The sequence below is a fragment of the Callithrix jacchus genome, chromosome 11 (assembly GCF_049354715.1).
Source record: "Callithrix jacchus isolate 240 chromosome 11, calJac240_pri, whole genome shotgun sequence".
NCBI lineage: Eukaryota > Metazoa > Chordata > Mammalia > Primates > Cebidae > Callithrix > Callithrix jacchus.
The window spans coordinates 99,345,041-99,357,735 of record NC_133512.1 but is presented as its reverse complement, the minus strand read 5'-3'; the positions used below and the strand labels follow the sequence as shown (position 1 = coordinate 99,357,735).

The 12,695-nt window shown below is 41.5% G+C and overlaps 1 protein-coding gene and 1 non-coding gene across 2 annotated transcripts in view; both read left to right on the top strand.

Moving 5' to 3' along the window:
• Positions 1-12,695, top strand: part of CNTNAP2 (contactin associated protein 2) — a 2,303,447-nt gene that overhangs the window by 2,267,757 nt on the left and 22,995 nt on the right. The gene's annotated exons all lie outside the window — the stretch shown is intronic.
• LOC118144047 (small nucleolar RNA U3) lies at positions 1,238-1,452 on the top strand. Its single transcript, XR_004728506.1, has one exon. It is a non-coding gene; the product is annotated as a small nucleolar RNA U3 (small nucleolar RNA).

The following is a 12,695-nucleotide window of genomic DNA, read 5'->3' as shown; positions in this document are numbered from 1 at the left end:
TATGCCTCTTTTTAAATAAACAATGCTTTTTCTACCTCAATAAATCTAAGTTAGTACAAAATACTATCAAAAGGCTCAAAGACCAAACCCCAAAAATGGAAAAAAAAAAAAAAAAAAAAAAACAATTCTTCTGCCTGGCCCTCCTGGTGTCTCAGCTCCTAGGCCCCTTAGCTGCTTCCCTTCCTCAGCCCTGCTATAACTCTCCTCCTCCTCCCGGTCCTTGGCCCTTGCCTCTTATGCCTTTTCACCCAGTTTTTGCAATAACTAATTACAAGGTTTTACCCGTGGCACAATACAGGACTACCAACTTGCAACCCAGCCTCACCCAACCAGCATCCCTACTTCAGCATGACATGAAGCAGCTAGAAACAAACAGCCCCCTTTTCCTTTTCTTTTACATATATAACAAAAGACTGGAATGTTAGGGCTACAGCAAGGTGAGCCCATAGACCCCTTCCCCATTCTCGTTCTTCCCTGCTAAGCCAAGCTCATAACAAAAACAGCCTCAAGCCTTGTAAACAGGGCACCTAGGTTCCAGGATGTGGTCACACCCAGCTCGAACCCAGGATGTTGACCCAATTAAGCAGAATGTCAGTCCCTGAGAACCAAGATGGATTTTTTCTTAGAATAACACCCAGTTCCCTGAAAACCCTCTATATAACCCCCATAGTCTGTAAGCCAAGCTGCTGCCTTCACTGCCTGTGGTAAGGCAACCAGCCTGGCAGGTTGAAACAAACTTGCTAAACCTGATGCTGGGTCTGCCTCTCCATCCTTTCGGTCAGCCTTACAATATGATTTGACTGTGTCCTCACCCAAATCTCATCTTGAATTCCCACGTGTTGTGGGAGGGACCCGATGGAAGGTAATTGAATCATGGAGGCAGGTCTTTCCTGTGCTATTCTCATGACAGTGAATAAGTCTCATGTGATCTGATGGTTTAATAAGTGGGGGAGTTTCCCTGCACAAGCTATCTCTTTGCTGTGGCCATCCATGTAAGATGTGATTTACTCCTCTTTGCCTTCCGCCATGATTGTGAGGCCTCACCAGCCATGTGGAACTGTGAGTCCATTAAACCTCTTTCCTGTATAAACAGTCTTGGATGTGTCTTTATTAGCAATGTGGAAACAGACTAATACACTAATAAACTTGCTTTCACTTTGCTCTGTAGATTCACCCTAAATTCTTTCTTGTGTGTGATCCAAGAACCCTCTCTTGGGGTCTGGATCAGGAACCCTTTCTGGTAACACTTCTATGCACCATTGCTATAGTTCTTACCAGAGAAGTTTCTTTGAACATGTGGAGCGCCGGAAACCACGAGGAGGAGGCTCAGCATTCACTCCTGAGCATGAAGCCGGCTCTTGGTGGTGCTTCTCTGCAGTTGCCTTTTACCACTGACCATCACTCTTCTCTTCCTATGGGACAGTGAACAGGAAAGGATGCCACCTGAAGGGTCTTCATGGTCATTTTTTGAAAGGAAAAATCCCAATATCTAGTCCTAAAGCCCTGACTGACCAAATCGGACCCTCAGGGGTGGGGGGGACACAGGTGTGTATGATGTAAACCCTCCTCCCCAGGTGTGTCTATAGGAAGAATAGAATTCTATAGAGTTTCTAGAAGAACAAAGGAGGCATAAAGAGTTTGTGATAGTGCTTGTCAGATAAAGGAAGCACCAAGAAGGCTTCTTTCTGCACCTGTTGAATCCCCAGTGGCTTCAGTTTAAAATAATTTCCATACCAACTTGGTTCCACATGGTTGGGGAGGCCTCACAATCATGGCAGAAGGCAAAGAAAGAGCTCGTGCAGGGAGACGTCCCCTTATAAAACCATCAGATCTCATGAGACTTATTCACTATTGAGAACAGCATAGAAAGACCTGTCCCCATGATTCAATTACCTCCCACCAGGTCCCTCCCACCATACATGGGAATTCAAGATGAGATTTGGGTGGGGACACAGTCAGACCTATCAATTAGGAAAGTAAAGGAATAAAAGAATAGCTAGTGTGTGACCAACATTGAGAATCACTCATCAAATAAAAGAAGGGTCCGTTTGGTCAATGCTTCAAAATAAAGTTATCAAAGAAAAAATTAAATACCCAAATACTGCCCAAAACACAGTTTAGGAAAAACAATGAAGCCTATAGGTGGTGAAATCACAAATAGAAAGGCTGTATCATCCAGCTTGCAAAGAGATAGGCCTCTCTGGCCATTTTATAAGGAAACTCATCCAGACAGAGGAGACGTTTTTACCTAAATTTGAGAACTGATCTGCCTGTTTGCAGCTGGAAAAGGAGACTTGAAACAAACAAATGAACAATAAATGTACAGTGAGGGGCAGGGCCTGCTGGCTCCAGTGAAAGCACCTCTTTATGGAAGGGGCCGCATTCCAGGAAGGAGCCTCGGTTTGAGGAAGATGTCACATTATTACTCAGGGTTTTGAATTGGCTACTAACATACTTTGAAAGATAGAAACAAGATGCTGCTTTACAAGGAGGGCTGTGCTTTTCTGAAAGTACAGCAGGTACCTTGCTGTGAAGAGTAAGGACTCATATGATCTTAGTGTTAGAGGGAGCTTCATGATCAACCAGGGCTACTCAATTCATACCTATACCAAGATGTTTGTTTTGCAGGAACTTGGTGTTAGAATGGAAATGAGAAGTGAAGACATCTACCCATAGGCCTTGTGATCTTTCTGCTCCCGTAACATGTCTTTCTACTGTCTGAGATCATATCAAATGATAAAAACAGAAAATAGGTTCCAAAGTATGCTGGCTTTATGTAATAAGATTCTTTTTCTCTTCTGTGACTGAACTACTGTTACCTCTCCAGTGCCCTTTGGGCTCTATCATTGTTTTCTAAAATAAGGGACATTTGTGGTTGGTCAGGCTGTGCACTGCACAACTACAGCAGATTTCATTTTTAGTGCAGTCTCTGGCTCCTGGAGCAGTGCAACATGTAGCCTAGATAGGGGGTCGCCATTATGGGAAGCAAATAGACATGGCCTCGTGTAACATACAAAGCAAGTCATTTCCTGTTCATTTCTCTGAGAAAATTTCTCTTTCTTTTTACAAAAGTCCTGATTTTGTAAAAGAGAAAGTCTCTATTTGGTTCTGGCATGCCTTTACCACCTCTCCCATGATTGTACTTCACCTTACAATAAAGAGAGAACAGGCCCCTGGTTATTGCCTTAACAGGCAATAGAATTACTCAGGGATGTAAAGTTTTATCAATATACTTATTTAAACAAGAAATTTAGCCAATTTTGTGAAAATAAGTAAATAAACCATTCTTGGATTTTACATGTATATGTGAAGAAAACTGTGAAGGTGATTTTCATATAACACTAGGCAGTAGAGAACGATCACCCCAAGTTCCGGGCCTAGCATGGGCTTTAAGAACACATTTTTATAGGCAGATGAGATAAACGAAAGGCTTCTACATTATGATTTAAGCCGACTTGATTTAAACCAATTCCGCTCTATTAGAAACATCTAGTCAATCTTTTTTCTTCCTAGTTATTTCCCTCTTTGATAATAAGTACAGCCTGTTCCTAAACGTTATATGGTCCTTAGGAATATTTTTAGAACAGCAGTTACAAGGAGGAAAAAGTAACCCCCAGCCCTGAGTTAAAGATCACAGAATGGCAGGCAATTGCCATGAATCCCCTCTCAGAATTATGGGCTTTGCTGTGTTTTCTCTTTTTGTCTAATTTAGGGAATCTTATTTGCTTGGAATGGAAGGGACTTGCTAGCAGGAAGACAAGCACAGATGGCCGTGCACGTTCTGTAAAATATAAAAACAAAACAAACACCAGAAAAAATCCAAGAGTCTCATCCCATAAATTTCTGCACTAAGGAGCAACTCCAAACTGCACAGCAAGCTGTTTTACAAGGCGTTTGTGTTAAGCCTTAGAGTGTTTTATCACATTCATGATATTTGATACAGAATACATCAGACCAAAGGCCACATTCTAAGATCTTCTTTAAAATATCATTAAACTAGATGAAGCACTTTAAGATGCAAAGTTTCCTTTCCTAAGGGATCTTCCAGTTGTAAAGATTGCAGCTAGTTATCATTAAAGGACTGCTAGTAGGTCCAGGCTGGATTCTCACACAGGTTGCATGGTATACCATGTGGTGCGTCTCACCCCAGAAAGAACCTGGAAGTCGGCTTTTGTAAGTTGCTAGCAGGTGAATTCACAGCATCCACTGTAACCTTACGTTATCTGGTTCACTGCCCTAACACAAACCTGCATATGATACTGAGAGGTCCTTGACCAGGAAGTCTGAGGACTCTTCTGACAGGGAATTAGGTAGGACATGGAAAATCCAGAAATATGAGTGGAGAGAAGGGAGTTAACACCCAATTCTCCACCTCCCCAAAACCAAGGCCAGAATTGTCAAAAATTCGGTGTTGAGAATCCACTACCAAGCTGGCCCAGTGGATTCACTCAGCTTGGCAGAGTGGCTGAAAAACCAGCCCTCTTAGGCATGTGGGTCTCCTCCCAGATATATTAGGAACTAGATGGAACTTGGTACTTGGGATCACTCACTACAACAACCCCATATCCCGATTAGACTCAAGTATACCCAGCACTGAGCTGGGAACTCAGGCTTCCCATCACCACATCGGACACCTTACCACTGGCCATTGTACATTGATTTCTGTCTTTATTCCAAGTTTCCTTACTATCATCTGACCATAAAATATTTTCTTATCTTCATGTACAAAAGAGTTATGGATATAAAGAACATTTTAAAATTATATATATCTATTCAGTTTTCTTCATAATTACAAGCTGATCATTGGTTTTTCTTTACCACCTGCAAGCACTTAAAAGTAATCATTCCAGCTCTTATCATTACATCTTAATTATTTCTGAGCAGATCCGTTTTTTTTCCTTACGCTGAGACTGCATGATTAATGCATTTTTATCTCTCATACTTTTTATTACTTTGTCTTTTTTCCTCTTCAGTCATCAACACAGTTCACATTTAATTGTGTAAAGAAAAACTATCATCCCCCACTTGCTAATGTGCATTTTCCTGCAAGTGATTCAAATTCCACTTTTCCTGCAAAAATACCAAGCGAATTTATGTGTCTCAAGTCAAATATATTAGTGTTACGCATTTTTGATTGCTCACTTTAGTTGTATCCCACCTTTTGTTTCTACGATGTTTCCATAGTAAATCACATCGTACCCACGATTTTGTTGAGTCAAAGGACATGTGTGATTTTCATTCTGATGGCTACCACAAACCACCCTCCAACCATATAATCCAACTGACAGTCCCGTCTATGAGTACCTTTTCCCCACGTCCTCACCAAAACAGTGCATCATAGTATTCTTTTAAATGTGGCTGTTTTATATGAAAAATAAAATTTTGTTAGTTTGTATTTCATTAATTATGAATTATCTTTATATATCACTTATATTATTCCATGAACTACCTCTTTGTATTCTTTGCTGCAATAATTATTTATATATTTATATTCTTTCCTATTGATTCATAAGTCCTTTTTAGATATTAAGTAAATTAGTATTGTGATACATCTTTGAATGTTTTCCTTGGTTGATCTCAATTTTTTTGAATTTATGAGATTTTTTTTTTCCATGTAAAAGTTTCCAAATTTTCCATGGTGAAATGTGAAGGGTTTTATGGCTTTGGGGTGTTGCCATTTTTGGCATGCCTTCCCCATTCATAATTTATTTTTTAAATTATTCCATTTTTTAAATAATTTTGTATTTTTTTGTAAGTTCTACATATTTTCTTCACTGGAAATCTATTTGGGTGGAAGGTGGAAGGTAAAAATCTCACTTTATTTTTTCCCAGATGACTCACTGTTCCAGTCCCATTGGTTGAGGCTCCATCCTCCTCACCTTTACCATCTTCTAAATTCCCTTCGTATCTGAGTCCCTTCTGGACCCTCTGGTCTGTTACACTGATCTGACTCTTTGTGAGATGGGAGCAAACTGCGGTACTTATCATTGAGCTTTTATTATCACATAGAGCTAATTTCCCTTTTATTCTTTTCTTTTTCTTTTTTTTTTTTTTTTTTTTTAGAATTTTCCTGTTCTTCTTTGCACATTTACTTTTCCCATGTGGATTTAAGAATTTCAATCATTTTATTGGAATTGTCTAAAATTTTTACTGGGATTAAGGTTTATAAGTTCATTACCTTGTGATGCCCAGTCGTACCAGACCTCTCCATCCCCCTCCAAGTTGTGAAATGATTCAAATAAGTGTCATCCAAATATTAACATGCTTAGAATCACCTGGGGGAAATTAGCAAATGCAGATTCAGCTGCTCAGAAATGGGATTTGAGATTCTGCATTCCAACAAGCTCTCAGGTGATGCTGATGCTGTGGGTCCCGGGAACACACTGGGAGTGGTGAGGAGATAAGCAGCGTTGGAGCACTGCTGCTGGCAGATGTCACAGATTTCACCTGTAAAACCACTTGAGCCCACTGCTTTTTGTGGGAGCAGATCTTTGACAACTCTCTCAATTTCTTTTATGATAACCTAATTAGATTTTCTTTCTCATCTAGGATAATATGTTATTTTATATTTTTCTAGAAATCCATGCATTTAACATAGGGTTTCAAATTCATTACCATGGAATTGAACAAAACAAGTTTTTAAATTTAATTTCCATTCCCTTTTTCATGTTTTTTATATTGAATGTCTTTGTTCCCCCTCCCCTGTCTATTGATTAGATTGTGGCAATTTTTTTTTTTTTTTTTTAAGACAGAGTCTCACTCTGTCACCAGGTTGGAATGCAGTGGCGCAATCTCAGCTCACTGCAACCTCCACCTCCTGGGTTCAAGCAATTCTCCTGCCTCAGCCTCCTGAGTAGCTGGGACTAAAGGCAGGCACTACCACACCCAGCTAATTTTTGTATTTTTAGTAGACACGGGGTTTCACCATGTTGGCCAGGATGGTCTCAACCTCCTGACCTCAAGATCCACCTGCCTCAGCTCCCAAAGTGCTGGAATTATAGGCGTGAGCCACTGCGCCCGGCCATGCAATTTTCTTTAATTTCTCAGAGAACCAGATCTTGGATTTATTAATTCTTTGTTTTCTATCTACCATCATGTCTTCTTTAAGTTTATATTTGCTGGCCTCTAACTTTGCCATCTGAAAGTTTGACTCTCTTATTTTCCTTCTTGGTGGGGTGTGTGTCTCATCCTCTTACAGGAATGTGAACCAAAGTGAACAAATCTGAGCTCCAGCCCCTCTCTCTCTTCTGACCACACCTCTGCTGCCCCAGCCCCGCCTCCAGAACTGCACCTTCCCAATGATGCAATTGACACCAATGGCTTTCACTAGACTCTTTGCTAAGAGATCTGAAAAGAACTTAGAGACAGGCTTAAGTTGCCAAAGGCTTCCCACATCACTGAGAGAATAGACTTGGCAGGCTTGTGTTTTGAAAAGCAGTTGGGGGTGCGCTCTGTCAAGACTCAGCCATGATGAAGAAATAATCGAAGAGTAAAACGTCACTGAAGTGGCTAAACATGACCAGCAGCAGGGATGGGTTCCCCTTCAGCATCAAACACCTCAGAGGCCGTCCTCCGCGCAGATGGGCTGCTTTCTAGTGGCTCCACAGGCCTGACCGTGTCAGGGGCTGCCTTGATTCAAGTCTTCTGTTCTCCATTAACCAGGATTCTTTAATTCCCTGAAACTCCAGTGATTAAAAAATCAAAACTGGCACAAACATCCAGCTTTGGAACTATTTCTAAAGTCATTGTTTTTTTCCCTGCTGTGAATTTCTCTTTCATTCCTAATTTTGCTCTACCTTTCTTTCCCTTCTTCCCCTACGATAGATTTTGAACCCCAGGGAGGTTAGGCGTCTGCCCCATTCTTCTCCCCAGGCTGTCTACCCTCCTACCCCCACCCCACCGGGGAGGGAACTCACAGGTGCATTTTCCTGGGGTCTGTGCCTGGCAATCATTGCAGCTGTTAGCCTCTGTCACGTGGGGCTGGCTGAGTGCAGGGCAAGGTGGTTGTACATGTTGCCATGGTGACTTCTCTGTTGATGGCAGAACCACTGATTCCAGCAAGTCACAGTATTCATTTTTGCCTCATGCTCATCCCCCAGGGTTGCTATGAGAAGCCCATGAAAACAGAGGCGACTTGAACTCAGTGGTATCCCTTGACTTTGGGGTCAAAAGTCTTTTCTTTGCCCCCAGCGATCCCCCACCCAGATGCTTCCCACTATACTGCATTTTTGAGTTTTCTTCATCGTGCATCTGTTACAGCACCATGTCACTCAGGTATGGAGACACTCAGAGGAGCACAACACCCTCTAAATTATCCGCCGTCACTTCTTTCACTGCCTCATTTAAAAAGACTGTTGTCAGAATTGGAAGGTGTGAATTCTCCCAGGGGAATCTCTGCCAGTCACCACCTGGAAATGTTCCACCTTTGCTGGCCAGTCAGCACCTTATATCCTGTTGAGTTTCTGCCTGAGAGCAATGCTGAAAGACTTTTACAAAATTAAAATCTTTATGTTGAAACGTAATTATACATAAATCTTCATGTGAATGTGGGGTACAGTTGTTTTAAACATAGATAATAAAATGAATTGCTTTGGAAATTCCCCCTCTAGACACGCTGAAATGGTTTTCAGTAATTTACTTGGGAATTTTAACTTTTAGAAGATTGGAAAGGATACACATAAAAGTAGTGGTAGCTTCAACCTGGAAAAGACTTAATTGTTGAAATGCTCTTAAAGCATGATTTTATCTTGGCAGTGGCCGCATTGGTAGGCAAAGTGGACATTATCAGCCACATTTTAAAAATAAGGAAAATACAGCCCAGAGAAAATAAATGTATTCATTTCCCTCAGCAAACATTGAATGCGTGGTCACAGAAGTGCTGGGCACAACCCTGGCTGCACATTAGAGGCACCCGGGGAGCTTTTCACAAATCCCGATGCCTGGTCCCCATCCCAAGGGATTCCTCGCATGCATCAGGATTGTGAAACAATGGGTATTGAGTTTATAGCACCTTGCTCAAAAGTATGCAGAGAGTAACGTTATCAGGCTGAAAATGCAAATATTTCAGATTTGGTGATTTTTTTTTTCTCACCATTTCTTCCTCTCGATGACTATTTTGGATTAAAACACAAAATTCCAGTTCTTTATTCTGAACTGTCTTACTATTTTCTACCACCCTTTAAATATAATGCAGAAGTCTCAAGGATATGCTATTTGCATACATGCTGGTGAAATCCCTGCTACCAAATGCAACTTTGGGTTTTTTTGGTTCCATTTTCCCCTTTTTGATAGGGAATAAATCATCCCAAGGCTACTAGAGCCAATTAAATAATTTTTCACACTCCGTTGACATGAATGAGAACTGTGACAGCCACACGGCTCATGCTAGGACTGTATCTCTTCATCTTTATAATGAAGTGAGCCAGCACCAGGGAGAAATACTGTGGGGGGACATCAGGAAGCTTTAATAACCAAGGATAATTTGTTTCACCGTTCTCCTTGATGACCATTTGCCACTTCACCTGTCAGGAAGCAAAACTAGTTGTCTTGTGAGAGCTTAGGTTAACTCAGATGACAATGGAAGTGTATTTAGCGTGGGGCTTTTATATTCGGTTCTCTGAAGTCAGCCTTGTTGGAAGAAAAGACATTGTCTTGGGACTGGAATTATAAATTTTCACTTGAGCTAATGCAACGAAAAGAGTATTTCAAAACCAAGAGCCCAATGGGGCATTCACAAAATACTTAAAATATGTGTAGAATTAATTTTTAAAAGCAGTTTAGGTTTGCCCATGCCCCGCTTCTAACCACACAGAGGAGCCAAAATCTGGTCAGCTGTCTGTGGTCTGGGTGTTATATTCTCAGCAACGTTTCTCATCTATGTATTACACCAGTTTCTAAAACTTAAGAATAAAAAGGACCAACTTCACATTTTGATGAAATAGAAGTTACGACACAAACATCCCATGCATATTGGCAGAACGGGTCCACAGAGTGCAGGAGCACATTCATCCTGCAAAGCTGAAGACAGCATCTTCTGCAAGTTGAGATACAGAGGTTCCAGCAGAAGACTAAATGTTTCTAAATGCATTTTTTTAATTCACTGAACTCCCTTGAAAGACACAGGATGACAATAAAAGCAAATCAGTAATAGTCAGCCATTTCCAAAGGGTCTATCCCCAGCCAAAGTATGGCCTTTGAATTTACTAGAAACTTCCACAGAGGGAGAGTAAAAGGAGTCCCTTCATCCCTGCTTGATAACTAAAATGATAACATGTGCCTGAGTATTCTTACAAATGATGAAGCACATCTCTTGGGTGGACTTAAGGTGATGTTATTTTCACTGAGCTCACAAGCCATGCATCCTTGAAGTCCAAAGCCCTCACTGATAATTACATAATGGCCCAGGGGATGTGTTTCTCTGCAGAAGTCTGAAGACAATAGATCCAGGGTCTCCTGAAGACTTTTATCTTATGAATCGTGCAAATCCCTGAACACTGTTTAAGAGGAAAGGTGAAATACATCAGAGAATGTCCTTAAAATATGTCTTTTTGACTTACTATAATTGGTTGCTTTCCTCTTCTATTGTAATTTTCTCAGCAGCCCTCTCCCTAGAAACTGGGGCTATTTCTGTGACTCAGCAAACAACCAATTCTTGCTAATACTGCTTTGCTAATAAGGAAAGCACAAGTTCTCTTAGCTGAGACTCGTGTATAGCAGATGTGTTCATAAAACTTGCCAAGCACCCATATCTGTGATGCAGCATTTCATAAAGCCAGAGACAGTCACTGAAGCTGTTTGATGTACCATCGTATGCCTATATGGCTTCAGGCTTTCCACCCTGAGCTGGCTGTGTCCCACATTGCACCCATGCAGCAGTACCAGCAGGAAAAAGTTTTTTCTAAAAACAAATCCATAAACTTCAAAAAAAAAAACACAGTACAATATTTTAAAAAATATGTCTAGCTGGGTACAGTGGCACGTGCCTATAGTCCCAGCTACATAAGTCTACTAGTTCGAGATCAGCCTAAGCAATATAGCAAGACGCTGTCTCTGAAAATACAATTTTTAAATGCATCTGTTCTCTCTCATATATGCCTTTAAATGTATCCATAGCATCAAGAACCTAAATGCCAACATCCCAGTATTTTCCCTCCCTGATACACTTACTTTAGAGAATCAACTTGTATTTTTGCTTTGAACCAGGAAAAGTATCCAAGGTCATACTAAGATAACCCTTCATTAAACTCCTTGGCTGTTTTTTCCTAAACTGTAATAACCACCCGCCCCCCACACCCACATTCAAAATACTAAAGAATTCTAATCAGAAATTGATGCAGTGTTCCCATTATTGCTTTCACAACACTAAAAAGAAATAGAACTAACAGAGTCGAACCATGGGGCATTCTAGCAGGCAAATCATTAAAGTCACACAAATGATTTGGCCAAGAGAAAAAAGACAAGGTTGTCAGGAGGAGTTATTTCAGTTCCTGCTCAGGCACTGCATTAAATTTAAAACACACACACACATGCACGCACGCGGCTGGAGACCCGAACCACCAACTGTTTCCATTCAATTTCTGCAACTGAAAGTGAGGTGGGTATTCAAGCACTCTGGGAGCCTGTTAGAAATACAGATGCCCAGGTCCCCCGCCCCAGCTAACTCAGGCAAAAGCAGCATTTTAACCAGAGCTCAGGGCATCTCTATGCCCCTTGATGTTTGAAAGCTCTGAATCAGAGCGCTGTCTCCCACAGGCATCTCAGACTGAGAGAGAAGCAGAAGAAGAAGCCTAAAGAGGTTCAGCAACTTTTTCAAGGCCAAAGAACCCACCAGTTACACAAGTGCAGAGCCCTTTGTCCCTGCATGCATAGGAAGTGACAGCCCCTTCCGGGGAACCCAGCTGCCACCATGTGCATTCTGCAAACCTGGCAGCAGGAGAAACAGCCTTTTCTCTCAGACCAGGATTTGCGTGACGCTTCCCAAATTTATCATATTCCCCCAGATTTGGGGCTTCTTCCTTCTTGCACTCCTGTTAACATCGGCATGAATTCATAAATACCCTGCAGTGGAAATGAAAAGAAGCCACAGCAAACCTCAACCAAGAACCGTACAGCAGTGTGAACCAAGGGGTCCAGTCCTGCCTCAGTGTTCACAGGGGACTGGTTCCAAGACCCTCTGACACACCCAAATCCACGGATGCTCAAGTTCCTGATAGCAAATAGTGTGGTCGATACCTACTTATAACTTACACACACCCTCCCATATACTTTAAATTATCTCTAGATTTCTTATAATACCTAATACAACAGAAATGCTATGTAAGGAATTGTTGGCCAGGCACGAGGGCTCACACCTGTAAATCCCAACACTTTGGGAGGCTGAGGCAGGTCGATCACAAGATCAGGAGTTCGAGACCAGCCTGACCAACATGGTGAAACCGCGTCTCTAGTAAGAATACGAAACTTAGCCAGGCGTGGTGGTGCACACCTGTAATCCTAGCTACTCAGGAGGCTGAGGCAGAAGAATCGCTTGAACCTGGGAGGCAGAGGTTGCAGTGAGCCAAGATCATACCACTGCAGTCCAGTCTGGGCAACAGAGCGAGACTCCATCTCAAAAAAAAAAAAAAAAAAAAAGGTTCTCATACTGGATTGTTTAGGGAATAATGACAAGAAAAAATATCTGCACGTGTTCAGTACGT